The sequence below is a fragment of the Anser brachyrhynchus genome (genome assembly GCF_964034855.1).
Source record: "Anser brachyrhynchus genome assembly, chromosome: 3".
In the NCBI taxonomy this organism is placed as follows: Eukaryota; Metazoa; Chordata; class Aves; order Anseriformes; family Anatidae; genus Anser; species Anser brachyrhynchus.
Window position 1 is genome coordinate 2970681 of NC_137696.1, and position 7766 is coordinate 2978446.

General features: G+C 42.6%; 1 long non-coding RNA gene across 1 annotated transcript in view; it reads right to left on the bottom strand.

The window, feature by feature from the left end:
• LOC308192994 overlaps positions 1–5298 on the bottom strand; it is a 61964-nt gene extending 56666 nt beyond the window's left edge. The window contains exon 1 of the long non-coding RNA XR_013949282.1: positions 4218–5298. This is a non-coding gene — a long non-coding RNA (uncharacterized lncRNA). The remainder of the gene's footprint in view (positions 1–4217) is intronic.
• Between the last annotated feature and the right edge of the window lie 2468 nt (positions 5299–7766).

The following is a 7766-nucleotide window of genomic DNA, read 5'->3' on the forward strand; positions in this document are numbered from 1 at the left end:
AAAGAGAAAGGCTTTAAAAGATGCCAATCTTCCCAATCACACCAGCTGCTCTTCACACAATGCCAGCCATCAACAGCTACCAAATAAAACAAAATGAGAAAGCCACTGCCCACACCCTGCAGTCAGGGGCCTCTCTACTGCAAGATTTAAGTTTCAGCACAGCTAGAGCCAAAATACCACAATCAGCTCAAGGTAAAACAGAGCAGAACTGCAGAAGTCACAGCATGAGGAACACTTAAAGCAGCCTATCCATCACTTGCTTTTGCAACAAACATAGTCTTAGGGGTATTTAGTTGACAGGCAGAGGGTGGGAAACAATCAGTAAGTAAATTTGCAGGAAGTCAAAATAAGGATTTTTCCACTACACTTTTTTAAACTTCTCCATAAACTGTAGCAGCTAGGTACTAGTGAAAGATGGCTTTTCTGAGAAAGTTCCAGAGATGTCCTGCAATACTCCTTATGTTCACTAGTCATATTTGGAGCAACTCCCCTAAGTGTCTTAACGTTAACATTTACTCAAGTTGTATAAACCCTCGACAATCAAAACACTGAAAACAATTCAATCGCTTCCTGGTGCCCAATTTTGTCTAACCCCCACAAATGAAGCTAAACACATGGAAGAATTTGCTCAGCAGCACATTATGACTATTCACATGCACATATGTATGTGTGCTGCAAACAGCAACAGATGACCCAGCTTAACAGCCTGAACTGAGATTTATTAGCTTACTACCATGGCTGTTCCAAGTATCCATGAATAGCTACTAGCTCCTGCACTTTCACCCTTAAAACAAGTGAAGAAACCAAGGTATTGTGAACAGAGCTCTGTAGCTGGAACAAAAGGTAGCAGTTCAGGCCCTTAAGAACACACAGCATCTGCTAACACTTCTACAGTACCAACCAGAAGCCGGCAAAAGCATGTTGGACTTATTCTGGCAGAAAACTATGTCTCACCCAGGGAAAAAGGGGATGGTAATGCCTTAGGGAGAGAGATTTCACAGTCTTCCCTCTATTGATTAGGTTTAATAACATAAGGCTCTCTCTGTACATGCAGCTTTCCCTGTTGAAAAGCGTGACACTTGGACCACAACATTCTGACCTTTTCTCCTGAGTTAACAGCATGATGCACAAGTCTGTCTACACTGTAAAAGGCAGAATAAGGAAGATATCCTTGAGCTAGCTAAAAACAAGCTGCAGGCATTAGAGTTATAACACTACAATGCTCTGCAAAAGCTGTTTATTGTGTTGAAAATAGGGCTGATTTACACTAGGTACAATGTCACTCATGTGGCCAAGCATTTTTGAGCCACACCCATAATTTGGAACAATGCAACTTGACATTTTTTAGGTAGAATTAAGTCTGGTATATGCTGAGTATTCTTGCAAAACACAAAGTGGAACAGCAGAAATATACTGCAGTAGATTAATCCTTGGTGGCTGGGATGAGCTTTGAAAAGCAACCAAGCAGGCTTGTGAAAGAAGAATCCATCCAGAGTTACCAAACGCAAAGACATCATCTTTGGTCCGAGGTGCATGGTGATCAACCTGTCACCTAACTCAGGATGGCTGCATTCATCAATGCACAGCCATGATTCCCATGCCTGTTCCCCCAGTTTGGATCCTCTCCCACATCAGGTCTGCCTCTCTCAGCTCTTGAGGAGTTCCAGTCTTCTCTGTGCCCCGGTATCATCCAGTCTCTCACTGCTTCCTTTCAGTCCACAGTCCTCTCACCCCCATCGGTATCAGTTGAGCCAAGAATTTTCTGTATGACTAGACTGCTACATTTGCTGTATTCTTGCTTTGAGCTACAGCCACCTTTCTTAGTCCATGAACATGGCAGATAGAGCACCTCTCATGATTGTAAATTATTTCAAATAATTACTATTGTATCTTCACAACCAAATGTCCCATGACTCCTGAGAACTGAGCCCACGTTCTAATATTCACTGTCTCCTACACAGAAAAAAACAGGCTAAAATACTAATTTTAGCAAGATGGGTTGTACACCAAGGTGAAAGGGCAACACCACAGTAAGAGGTCAGGTTAACTATACAGCCAAAGACCTGGGAAACAGTTCTGTAGCAGAAATGGAAACCAATTACAGTTCTCAACTACTTGAGTGAAGTCTGCTCCTCCAGGGATTGCTTAACCTCTCTACTTAAAGAGTTTCAGAGGAGCTGCAGCCCAAATCAAGAAGTTTTGCCAGTCTCTGCAGCTCCAATTGTACAGTACCAGGAAGACACATTAAAGACTTTATCATGACTTAGCATCTTCTGCTGCTACTATTGTTTTGCGTACTGCTACAATCCCCAGAAAGTTATTACCTCATCTCTCTTCTCAAGATTGCTTTGCATTTTGAATCACAGGCAACTTTTTTTTTTTTTTTGAAGAGGCAATAGAAAACGATGGGGATATTTACAGATATCCTTAAGGCAGACATCTTACAATTTCTCTATTTCTCTATTCTCTATTTCTCTATTACTCCTTCTAGACATCTCACAGAACTGCATGTGGAATATTGCAAGGATCCATTTGCATATAAAATACAATGCAAAGAAATTTATTGTTTTCATTGGCATCATAATCAATACATGATGAAAAATATACAAAATTAGACTGATGGTACATCAGACCAGTGCTTACAATTTCACCTTTTTAGCTCTAATTGCTGCAGCCTGCCTAAGGTAGAAGAACCCAGGTGCCAAGCTAGTTCATTTAGTTTACACCAAGGAGTGTCCCTGTTCACAAAGAAGTGTAAACAAGAAGGCAGTGGTAGGTTATACCACCTACAAGAAGCCAAGCATTTGAACAGCTACTGGATATTTCTCTCAATGTGAAGATTTTCAAAATATGCTAGAACTCAGAAGGAAGTATGAGGTTTTCCTTCCATGAAACTTTCTTAATGAGAAACTTCTCTATTCTGCATGAGAACTAGGAACCATCCTATTCTGACACCAATAGCTGCCCCAATAATCTTCAGAAGTAAAGACAGCTAGTCAGAGTTTCAACTACCAGGAAGTAGAAACAGGAATTCACTGTATCGTGGTTGAGTATCCAGACCCCTAGGTTATTACACATGCAAAGGGCAGTCTCCACCTCTGCTTCCTGAAGTCCCAGCTAGAACTTGAACAACCTTTAGCCAACCAAAAATCACTGAAAGGTGTAGATCGGTAGCAAACTGCTGACCAGCGTGGGCTATACTCCCTTACAGCCACTAGGGGATGGACTAGCTGCCCTTCTCTTCCATACTGTTATTCAAAGGATATACATACGGGAGGAAAAAAATCTAATCGAGTAGAACTGAGTACTATACCCCCAAACTTAGTACATCCCTTAAGCAATTTTCCACACTCCTGTGTGGAAAAAAATAAACGTAGCACAGCAGTTTCCTGTTATGGGAATCTGCTACGTCTCAAAAAAGTTTTTTGGAAGTCCTCTAACAAATATTAACAACACTACCACTGCTGTTTGAGGGCCTGACAACAGGCAGCATTTTACTGAACCACACACCAAAACAAGCATTACAGTACAAAGGGGAGAGCTGTCTTTAAACTGCATTCTCACTGCTTTGTTGCATATGACAAGCTTTACAATCTGTGCAATTGTTCTTCAAGGCTAGGTGTTCTTTTGCATTTTACAGTCTTCAGAGACGTCGACACCTTCATCTAAGTGATGTTGAAGAACTCCAATATTATGTGTATATACATATATATTCAGTGCTATTTACTAAACATTCATAGAGTTTTACCTAATACCATATATTTTGAGCTCCTGCTTTTCACAGGCTGGCAGTATAATTTCAGTCTGAGCAGGAAAAGCAATCAGCTTCACACTGGTTCCTTGTGATTTGTACTGACATAACACTACTCATTCCAAAGCCATTTTTTCCACCCACTCCTAAAAAAAATCAGCTATTTCTAAACCCAAAAGCCATTTAGTTCCATAAGTCCATCAGTCACCTCTGAGGGCTGGGGACAAAGCCATATCACACTGGTTCTAGACAACAAAGCAAGAGTGGGAGGCTGTAAGGGAAGAAAACCCTGCAGACATGTGGCTAAAGATAAATCATCCCTCTTTCGCCACCACTCCACCCCCAAAAAAAACATCAACTAAGAATCTTCCAGCCTAAATCAGGAATAGTGTAATAGCAAGCACAATTTGCAGAATCAGCTCAGGCCCAAAGACTAGCAATATTCTCCAGTTACTCTTTTCCTTACCTTTCTCTGTCACATGTACCCTAGAGCAGGCGCAATTCTCACCTGTTTATTCACTTGAGGTATAAAGTTCCTCATGAAGAAGCTACTGCTACCTCCACCTACTCTGACAGCTCAAGTATTTTTAAACCATTCCTCTACCACCTTTTGGCACATCCACACTGGCATTTTGGTTTGAAGCACAAGCCTGCCTTTCCAGCAAAACCTCTCCTCCATTTCCTCTTAAGGTGCAATGCAGAACACCTTTTCTCACCACACATTTACTGTGTTCTTCAAGAACAAGTTGTGCTCCTGGTGTTAAACCTCTAGTTGCATCTCACATTCCATCGCCAGGGATGTGTGGCCACAGGACCAGACTGGAGAAAACCCATGCATCAGTATAGAATAAGAATCATGAATTTACCCAGAGAAGTTGCGGAGTTTCCTTCTCTGGAGATATTCAAGACCCATCTGGACGCCTATCTGTGCAACCTGCTCTAGGGAACCTGCTTTGGCAGAGCAGTTGAACCCGATGATCTCTGGAGGTCCCTTCCAACCCCTACAATCCTGTGATTTTGTGACTTTAGGGCCAGCTACACTTCCCACTACGCTTTGGGTCATGCTACTTGCTAACGGAGATACAGCTTAGCAGCACCCACAGTCTCACTTCATAGCCAAGCCCAGCACAAAAATCCTTTTTGTACTACTCTGTACTACTTTTTGTAATACTCTGTAACAGGAGCTCCTAAACCTCATGGTCATGAAAGGTTCAAACATCAGAAAGACTTCTTGCAAAAAACAGCACAGGCGAAGCAGAACACAGGCAACCCCATTTCAAGTGAGCGAACACCACTTCTCATCCTCTCTTTCCTTTTAATCCTGCATTCACATTACCTATCAGCCTGAGCCCCATTCTCAGCCTATATTCATAGCCCCTGCCTTCCCCTGCTCCCTCCAGGGTGGTGATTTTCACAGCTGCTGTTGCTAATCACCCTTTGATCCCAGCCAGGGCAGCAACGAGCCCTTCATTAGCCTGTACCAGGGCAGCTGGGGATGTAGTTTTACCCTCCTCCAAAGCCCTCATGCTGTGACCCAGGAGCAGAAAGGAACTCGGCACGCACCTTCTCTGCTGCCTGCTGCTTTCTGTCACTGAAGGTTGTTGCGCCGAGTTGGCCAACATACTGGTAACACCACCACGTTGTGGCACAGGCGCCTCGCACACTGTCTCTGCCGCAGGGCCAGCTGCACTTCAGGAACACGCAGTGCTAGCGTTGTCAGAGTGCATTGGCATGACAAAATTGCAGTTGCAGGAACACATTTTCTGTGGAAAAAACACATTGCAGGAAAGCCCTTAGTGAACTTGTCATCTTTCATAAGCCCCGAGGCATGTTTATCATTTGCAGAATAGATAATAAGATGCTTAAATCAGTGTATATAATTAGGAGAAAACCTCCAGTGTAAAAGGTTAGTGCCATCGCAAGTAAGAATTAGATAAGTTTGTTTAAATCCTTCATAAACTCAGTCATCCTTATTGTTACCAGCAAGCCAAACCATAAACCTGGCCAGCTGCTGTAATTTGAGCATGTTCTGCGGAGAGCCAGTGGGATGGCACGGGGCCACCAACACGATTGCAGAGGCTGGGGGAGCTGGACTTGCTCTTCCCGGGATGAAACAGCTTCAGGGGGACATAGAAACAGCCCCCAGCAAATACAAGGGGTTTATTAAGAGGATGGATTTGGGCTTTTTATTGAGGAAATGGACCAATGGACAGAAATTGGAAAAAAAAAAAAAAAAAACAGGTTTTAAATAAGGAAAATAATTTTCATAAGAATAATTATGTGCTGGAATGAGAACCTGTGGAGGTTTTCATGTCTGCCCAGGACTCCAAGCACTCTGACGTAGATTCAAATGGCCTTGCTCGGGCAGGAGACTGCACAGGAGAGCCCTGGGGGCCCTTTGCGGCAGGGATGTCCTTTGAGACGCTGACCAGGCGAGTCCTGCCTGCAGGCAGCAGAAAGCAGCCGGTAGGTGTCACCCTGCGCTCACTGAACAACGCTGCTCCCACCGGCAAACAAGGATCAAATCGCCTCGCAGCGGGGAGGCTTTCTTAATTACAAGCTTTTTAGTTCAGGTAATGACTGGGGGGCGTTACACTTCTTCAAAACCAGCCTTGCTGAGAAATACACAAGATTTTGGTTTCAAAGCTTCTGGATCGCCACCCAAATAGATACCATGAGATCACAAGTTAAGCAGGGTGGTTTAAGACCACATCAAGAGTCCTCCACAGTCTTGTTTAAAAACAAAACTTAAAACACAGAACAAGCTGTGAGTATATTTCCCCTGTGCTGGGATAGAACGAATGAAAATAGACTATAAGATCTTCTCATATGGCTAGCACACACTGCATGTAAGATATTTTGTACATTTTACTAAAACAATAGTAGAGAAATTGCTGTGATTTCTATAAGGAAACTGCGAGGGGAATAATCACTGTAGGGGAAAAAGAAAAACTAGAAAATCAAAAGCATCCTCCACTGCCTGCTAGCATAATATTGATTCTCCTCTCCTTCTCCTGAAAGTCAGTTCCTGCTTATTTCAGCCAGGTACGCTACAGCATGAACACTTAGGGGTCTGAATGGCAAGCTGTGTTGTTCTGAAACGAGCTTCACCTAGGAATGTGAAATGCAGAAAGCAGATCTGTGTTCAGTGTCAAAACTATCGATCTTTAACTGTCAGGTTTACATTAATAGTGCTGCCAACCTCAAGTACTCAAAAGTTTTCTGCAGACATCCTGTGCTCCCTTGTCATTTCTTCCTCCCCCAGATCTCATTGTACAAGTCTGGGACCATTTTGTTTACTTTTCTTGCCAGTGCTGTTAAGATTATGGTTGTCACACTTCCACACCTTTGTGACGGGCAGAAACTTAGACTTTGCTTTAAAAACAAGAGATTCTCGAGCAATAATCAGGTCTCAACAGTGGGAATTTTAAATTAACCAAACTTTGTGAAATTTGCAATAAAATAATGAAAAATGTCATGCTGAAAATAGAGCCAAGCACTGATTTAAGTGAATGAACAACAATGGAGACACATTGTGCATCTTCTCTTGAGAGAGATGAGTATGTCAGACTGCAACGTCTCCACCCTCCTGAGCAGAGACACCATCTCTTGCAAAGTGAGTCTACCCAACATACTTTCTCTGTGCAGGATTTATATAGTGAAGAGATTGCCCTCAGAGAGGCAATGGCCATAAAGATCAGGAATTGCTGCATTTGTTGTATCACATCCCTGGTGACTAGTGAATGAAGTCACAATTCTCCTTCGGACAACTTAAAAAAGGATCCAGCCAATAAGTTACATGATGAAGCTACAAATTTATCTAGTCTGTCATACCAGAGTTCAGACTGTAGCATAGGTCACCAATGCTTGTGAGATGACAGTTTTACACAAAGTGGACATATAAAACAAATACCTATGACATTGTGCAGACAAAAGGTGCTATAAAGCTTCATTAAATTGGAAACCATCCAACAGTCACACATTAGAGACTGAACTCAGTAGACAAGTAGCTTCA